We start from the raw sequence: 7,501 nt of genomic DNA, 5'->3' as shown, positions 1-7,501 counted from the left end.
ACAAGGCCAGGCGGCCATCCACCAGAACCTGCTGCCCGCACAGGGCCTGAGACCCCGTTGCATCACGGAGCTCTGCAGATGTCTGGCAGGTGGGTTCCCTCCTGGACCACAGCTGAGCTGGATGGTAATGGATAAAATCGCCATCTGTGAAGGTAGGACCTTTCTCTGTCTTGTATGGCCTGAGCTGTGAACGAGGAAGAAGACACTCATTTGTTGAACATGTATTTCTTTGGCACCATCTATGTGTCAGTAAATAAACCAGATAAAATTGCCTGCTCCTGGGAGTTTCCATTTGACACAAAAGCATAGGAACTTCCCCTCTGTGTTCATTTCCTGGGGCTGCTGTAACAAAGTACCGCAAACTGGGTGGCTTAAACAACAGAAACGTATTTTCACCCAGTTCTGGAAGCTGGCAATCTGAGATCAAGGTCTTGGCATCGTGGTTCCTTCTGGGGACTGCAAGGGAGAATCTGTTCCGTGCCTGTCTCCCAGCTTCTGGTGGTGCGCTGGCCATCTTTGGTCTTCCTTGGCCTCCTGATGCAGCGTCCCATCCCTGCCTTCATCTTCTCCCTGTGTGTCTGTCAGTGTCCAAATTTCCCTTTTCGTAAGGACGTCAGTCATGTTGGATTAGAGCCCACCCTAATGACCTCATTAACTTGATTATCTATGAAAAGATTCCATCTCCAAAAAAGTCACATTCTGAGGTACTGAGGGTTAGGATGCTAATATATCTGGTTTTTTTTTTTGGGGGGGGGGGGTAGACACGATTCAGTTTATGACACCCTCTAGAGAAAAGCCTAGGAAAGTATGGAGGAGAGTCATTTGCCCTTGAGGTACCTACCTGGTATCTCCTGCTTCTTCAAGGTCTCATGTGAATGCACCTGATTGGTGGAGCCTATATCATGTGCCTCTTTGCTGCAAGGCAGGCTGGGAAATCAAGTTTCTGGCTTCTACCTTGGGGAGGCATGGACCTCTACTGTAGGATTTTCCCCAGATATAGGAAGAACCTTCGAAGGATTCATGCAAAGATGGCCACAAAGCACAACAGAAATGCTATGCAGGTACTTTCAGGATTTCTCCAAGGGGACACAAGAGCAGAGAATGGAGACAACAGCTTCCATTTCTTACTTTAAAAAAAAATTGTTTTTAATGTTTATTTTTGAAAGAGAGAGAGACAGAGAGACAGAGCATGAGTGGGGGGAGGGGCAGAGAGAGAGGGAGACACAGAATCCAAAGCAGGCTCCAGGCTCCCAGCTGTCAGCACAGAGCCCGATGCAGGGTTCAGACCCACGAACCGAGAGATCGTGACCTGAGCTGAAGTCAGATCGTAACTGACTGAGCCACCCAGGTGCCCCCACAGCTTCCATTTCATATCGCTTCCCTTTAGTGCCTAGTATTAGGTGCTGTTCACTATAGGGACAAAATATTGATGCCTACAGAGGACACCTGGCAAATCTAGATAATGGCCAATAAGTAACATTTAGTAAACATTCACTATGTGCCAGACATTTTTCTTTTTTTCTTTTTTTTTTTAATTAAAAAAAATTTTTTTTAACGTTTATTTATTTTTGAGACAGAGAGAGACAGAGCATGAATGGGGGAGGGTCAGAGAGAGGGAGACACAGAATCTGAAACAGGCTCCAGGCTCTGAGCTGTCAGCACAGAGCCCGATGCGGGGCTTGAACTCATGGACCTCGAGATCATGACCTGAGCCAAAGTCGGCCGCTTAACCGACTGAGCCACCCAGGCGCCCCACCAGACATTTTTCTAAGCTCTTTATAGGCATTGCTTCATTTAATCCTTACAACAGCTTTATGAGATAGGGGTGATTATCAGCCCCCTTTCACGGATGAGAAAACTAAGGCACAGACAGGTTAAGTAACTTACCCTAGCAGGTGGGAAAGCCAGGATTGGAACCCAGCAATTTCAGTCTGAGACTGACAGCTTAACCACTGTGCTTCCTAATAGAGATGGAAGAAGATGGAAAGTGGAAGAAAAGCCTCCCCAGCCAGTGCTCAGGGAAGGCAGATGCGTGCCATGAGCTGGACAGAACTACCCCTGAGTGGCATGTACATTGTCACACTCTCTGAGTCAAGGTGGGTGTGGTGCTGGCCTGAGACACACTGACAAAGTCCTTGGGAATCCTGGGAGAGAGGTAGGGGAAGGGGTGGGGGGTGGGAAGGAGGAGCGAGCCTGCCGCTAGAGTCCGGGAGGTTCAGCCCAGGAGGCCCTGCCTGGTGTGCCTGAGGAAGGCCTCCGTCACGGCACTGGCTTCTGAGCTTCCAGACTCAGCTGGGCTGGGCAGCTGGAAGCCTGCTTCCCTGCAAGGTCAGGGAGGGCCCAAGCCAGTCCCTTGCCAGGGTGCTGCCTGGAGAGGACCGGCATTTTTCCACGAAATCTTCTCCGGTGACCTAGAGTTGGGCCTCGGAGGGACCAGGTGGCTGCCAGGGCAAGACCCTGCAAGCTGAGGTGCATTTGAACACCTCAGCTGTGGCAAAGGTGGCTCAGGTACCTGCCACCTGCCCAGAGGCAGAGACCCGGGACTTCTGTGCCCGCCCTGGAGGAGCCCTTGCCCCTCCGTACTCCTGTGACCCTGGACATTGGAACATTGCTATTTCTTTTAACTTTTTGCACAAGGAGGCAAAAATAGACAGGATACGTTCTTATATCCCCAAGCATACCCAAACTGGAGGCTCCCCTGGGGCCCTGGCCCAATGGATCGGGCCTCAGACCTCACATCCTCCAAGTCCAGAACACAATTTCAAGAATATGCATGCACTGGGAGTGTTTCCCATTCACCGGTGAGCCCGATTAATACATATTTGTAAAACATGAGAAGCACTAACGCCTTGCGTGTACCCTCATGTCCGGTTGTCTCCCCACAGATAAGATGTAGAGACAAAGGACATTCTCAGAATTTAAAGAATGAGGTGTGGCCAGGGTTAAAATACAAGGTGGCCTATTAAATTTGAAAGCCAGATAAAACAAGGAATATTTTGTTAGTAGAAGTATGTTCCGAAGACTGCATGGGATATATCTATCCTAAAACAATTATTCGTTGTTTCTCTGACACTCAAATTTAACTGTTCATTGTGTATTTGTATTTGTTCAATTTGGCAACCTTGGGTAGGTGTTATCCATATCCACCCCAGTAGGGGAAGATAGAGGGGAGAATTCTAGAAAAGAGGCTGGTAGGCCTATGCCAAATCACGGGGACTCCAGGGAGGCCAGCCCCCCCCCCCCCCCTCGCCCTGCTCCCAGGCTGCTGCAGTGGGGCTCTGGGAAGCAGCTCTGGGCCTCTTCTCGGAGCCCTGTCTCCCTGGACAGAAGAGGCAGGGCCCAACGGCTGCCAAAGGAAGCCTTGAAAACAACCTGAAAACAGTTCTTCTCTGGGCAGTTGCCAGTGCAGGAGAAGATAGGCTCAGGGCATTTGGCAACGTGTCTGGCTTGTCTCCTACGGGCTTGAGGGGGTCACACTGACTCCCAAGGGTATGGAAACACGGCACCACGCCTCAGCTGACCCTCTAAGCTTCCTAGCCTACACTGACCTCCCCTTCAGGTCTGGCTGTGTCAGCCCTGCCTCACACTGAATTCCCCCACATTCTCTGGGGCTGAGGTCACTGAATATCTCTGGGCCTTTCCTGCAAGGTTGGAGTGCCTACCCAGGGGCACGAGCTGGGTGAGTTATTTGTGCACTGCACAAAGGTACCCTGGGAGGCGAAGTGTGGACATCTGTACCCAGGAACCTGGAGAAAGCACTGGGTGAGAGAGTCCGGCAGTCTCCTCCACAGGCCGGGGAGCCCCCCCCACCCCCACCCCCACCGCCAGGCCTGAGAGCCGCAGGTCCACCCCCCTCCCAGCCCCCCTGCTATGCTAGCTCTGATGCAGTATAGGCCTCCTCAGGGCCTTTCCCAGGGCTGTGTGGGAGCTGCTCTTGTGTCCTTTCCCAGTGAACAGGGCAGGAGAGGGAGGGAGAAAGGGCAGGCCTGCTCTGGGAAGTTTCAATTTGTATGTTGGACCAGAGCATTCACAGCAGTGCTGAGAAACAAAGGAAGGACGGCCTATGAGCAGAACATCTCTCTGATAATCTTGTGAGGTGCTTTGAATCCCATTTTTACAGAAGATGAAACAGACCCAGAGAGGTTATGGAACTTTCCTCAGGTCATACAATTAATAAGTGGTCGGGGGTGGGGGATAGGGGGCAGAAATCCTACCCAGACTGCTCTGACTCCAAAATCTGGGCCCATTCTATTCCCTTTGACTGCCCAGGAAAATTCTGGTCTAGCTCAGGAGGAAATATCTACTGTCAACTCTGTTACTCTGTTATTGTCAGGTTCCTGGCTTCCCCGTGACCTCCAAGACTTGGCTGTGACTGAAATTTCCACTAGAAAAGAATGCTGAAAGGACACAGCTGTGCTCCTCTGTGTCTACACCGGGAACTCCATCTCCCGGGCTCTCAACCCTCCTCCCACAGAGCCGAGTGGGTGCTCAGGGCCAGGCTGTGGTGGTTTCAGCACACAGGGAATTGTCCCCAGTCCCTGCCCTTGCACGACTCACCTGGTAATTCCTGAGACTAAACACCACACTCCCTGGTCATCAAACTTCTAAATCTAACCATGTGATTGGTTGAGTTTGGTCAAATTGAGGGACATAGGCCCCCCATGACGTCCTCCCCACCTACAAGGAATGCTGGGTGTTATCCCGGCCACCTGAGCCCTCCTCAGATCTCTCCGCACACAGGGAGTCAAGCCTTCCTTGTCTTCCCCTTTTGGCTTTCAGGGTTTCCATTGCTCTCTGACTCTCACACCACTCGCCTCACTAATCTTCCCCCCCGCTCAACACCTCACAGCAGTAAGATGACAAAAGACTTCCAGTCCTGAGCATGGTGGGGAAAAAGTGAGGGGAGGCTTGAGCAGGGTGAGCTGGGAGGGAAGAGAGAGAGTTCTCTTTCTCCTAATCATGAACGTCACTCATGTATTCGTTTGGTTGCCCTGAGTATACGTTGGCTGGATGGGGAAACACGGGAGGGGTTGGAGGCTGGGCTTGACGGCCCACGCAGCTCTTTGCCCAAGGTCTGTTCAAAGAAGTGCGCTGTCTATCAAGGAAGTCATTAAAATGGACTTCCAAGCCCTCCTTGGACTTCCTCTGCTGAGGCTCAACTCAGCTGTGCTTCTCAGAAGCGCCTTTCTTCTTTCACATTCGTAGCTCCTCCAAGTTTCCAGAACCATCCAGCCTACACCATGTCTCTTCTTGGCTGGAGTGTGGGTTTCGGAGCCAGACTGCCTGAGTTCTAATCCTGGCTCAGAAACTTATCAGACTTGGGCATGTTACTTAATCTCTCTCTGCCTCAGATCCCTTGACTCTGATGTGGGTCGAGAACATCTACTGAAGCGTACTGCTTAAGGTTGTTGCAAGGACTGTCGTGGTAACAGTCCTAAAAGATGGAAAGTAGCCTTGGCCCACGGCAGGCACCATGGAAGTGTCGGTAGCGATCAATGTTGTTACTATTATGATTATTCTCTCTCCCCTTCCCTCTTACCCCACATCTGCAGTTCGGTCTTTATCACCCCACTGTCCTCCCAAAGCCTTGGCAGGCTGGCTGAGGGTGGCATGGGTGGCTTGGAAATCTGCAGATGCTCACATGGCAGGGAACCTGTGCTGGGTGTTGGAGAAGCCATGGGGACCCTGCAGATGATCCTTAGGTGGAAAGGAGAGCCGGCCTCCACTGCACTGGGATGGATGAGCATCCTCGTTCCTGCACAGGAGGAAGTTTATCTCCTGGTAGCAGGAGAGAACTTCTCCTTTAGGTCCAGTCTAGTTTGGAGGACAACCCATCTGTCAGAATCCTGCTGAGTGTGACCAGCTGGAGGTTGCAATCAAGACACTCATGCAACAGGACTCTGGTGGGTTGGCTGGTGGCCTCCCAAAAGGTATGTCTGTGTCCTAATCCCCCAAACCTGGGACTATGACCTTATTTGGACAAAGGATCTTTGCAGATGTAATCAGGAATCCTGAGATGAGAGCATCATGGATTATCCAGGGTGTACTAGGTCCAATGACAAGTGTGCTTTGAGCAGAAGATAATTCACAGATACGGACGAGAAGGCCATGTGGAGACAGAGGCAAAAGTTGGAGTGATGTGGCCTCGCACCAGAGAAGGCCTGGAGCCACCAGAAGCTGGACAAGGCCGGGAAGGAAGACTCTGGAGAGAGCATGTGACACACTGCCTTTGAGCTTCTGTGAGAGAATACATTTCTGTTGTTTTAAGCCACCCGGTTCGTGGTAATTTGTTACCACAGCTCTAGGAAACTAATACAAGGACCAGTTGCAACCCCCCCCCCTCCCAGAGAGGAAAAGAGAACCTTGGCCATGGTCTGAAGTGGGAAAGACAGAGCAAGGTGAAACTCAAAGGATCAATGGAGGACTTTCATTGAGGTGGCTGCACACGATGGTGCAGGTTGTGCACTGCACAACAGTGGGGGTGCCATTTACAGCTTGGTTGTAGCGTGACTGCTTATTGCTCAATTGTTCCTGCGAGCGTCAGGAAGGTGTCTTGAGGAAGGGGTACCTTTTTCTGAAACACACAAAGGCACCCTATGGCCTTGTTGGGTTTTGCTGAGAAAATCTAGACAGTGCCATATGGCCACACTCCACTGATACTGTTCAACGCCCAACCCCGGATGGTGCAAGGACCCAATAGCTGAAGGAGGAAGAGAGAAAGGGTTGCCTGAGGAGGTAAGAGTTTCCTCTCCAATTTGCTGATTCCCCACATCCCTTAGCAATCTTTTATGAATCTGCCAGTCATGAAGTTAGCTAAACTCTTTTGAACCTATTTTTTGTTTTCTTCCCTTGATTTTGAATAATGAACTTTTTAAAAAGTTTTTATTTAATTAATTAATCTCTCCACCCAACATGGGGCTCAAACTCACAACCATGAGATCAAGAGCCGCACAGTCTTCTGATTGAGCCACGCAGGCACCCTGGGAATAATGAACTTTTTTATGGAGATGACCATAGAGATGGGTAGGGGGTGCCAGTTTGGGACTCTTGAGCCTCAGGGTCATTCGATTTTTGAAAGCGGGTTCTTTGGAAGCAGGTCTGTTTAAGCTCCCAGTCAACTCTGCAATGGGAAGGTTGGGAGCCCTTCCTGTCTGAGCCACCCCGTGTTACCCAAGTACAGCTGCACGTGAGCAGAATGTGGTGTCAAAACTCATGTTTTAACTGCCGCAGAGCAGGACATTTAGCTGGGTGCGGTTTCATCTCTCCGAGAGACAGGAAGACTTCTCTGAGGTGGGAAGAGAGGTCTAACATGTCACTTGGTGATCATCACGTTCTGCCTGCGTGTTGGTAAGAGATGAGGTTGGACTCACCAGACTTTTAGGGGTAAGTCTCAGCCTGACAGTGAGGACCTGGCTATTCTGGCAGCCTCAGCATCTCCTGGAAGCTTGTTAGAAAGGCAGACTCTCAGGGGCGCCTGGGTGGCTCAGTCGGGTAAGTGTAC

At 50.9% G+C, this 7,501-nt stretch overlaps 1 long non-coding RNA gene across 1 annotated transcript; it reads left to right on the top strand.

The window, feature by feature from the left end:
* The first annotated feature begins 923 nt into the window (after positions 1–923).
* On the top strand, positions 924–5,701 carry LOC125156306 (uncharacterized). The gene is made up of 3 exons (XR_007148540.1): positions 924–1,061; positions 1,969–2,096; positions 4,334–5,701. It is a non-coding gene; the product is annotated as an uncharacterized LOC125156306 (long non-coding RNA).
* Positions 5,702–7,501: the final 1,800 nt, after the last annotated feature.

The sequence above is a fragment of the Prionailurus viverrinus genome, chromosome F2, assembly GCF_022837055.1.
Source record: "Prionailurus viverrinus isolate Anna chromosome F2, UM_Priviv_1.0, whole genome shotgun sequence".
Classification (NCBI taxonomy): domain Eukaryota; kingdom Metazoa; phylum Chordata; class Mammalia; order Carnivora; family Felidae; genus Prionailurus; species Prionailurus viverrinus.
Note: the sequence above shows the minus strand (reverse complement) of the source record. Positions and strands in the feature narration are given on the sequence as shown.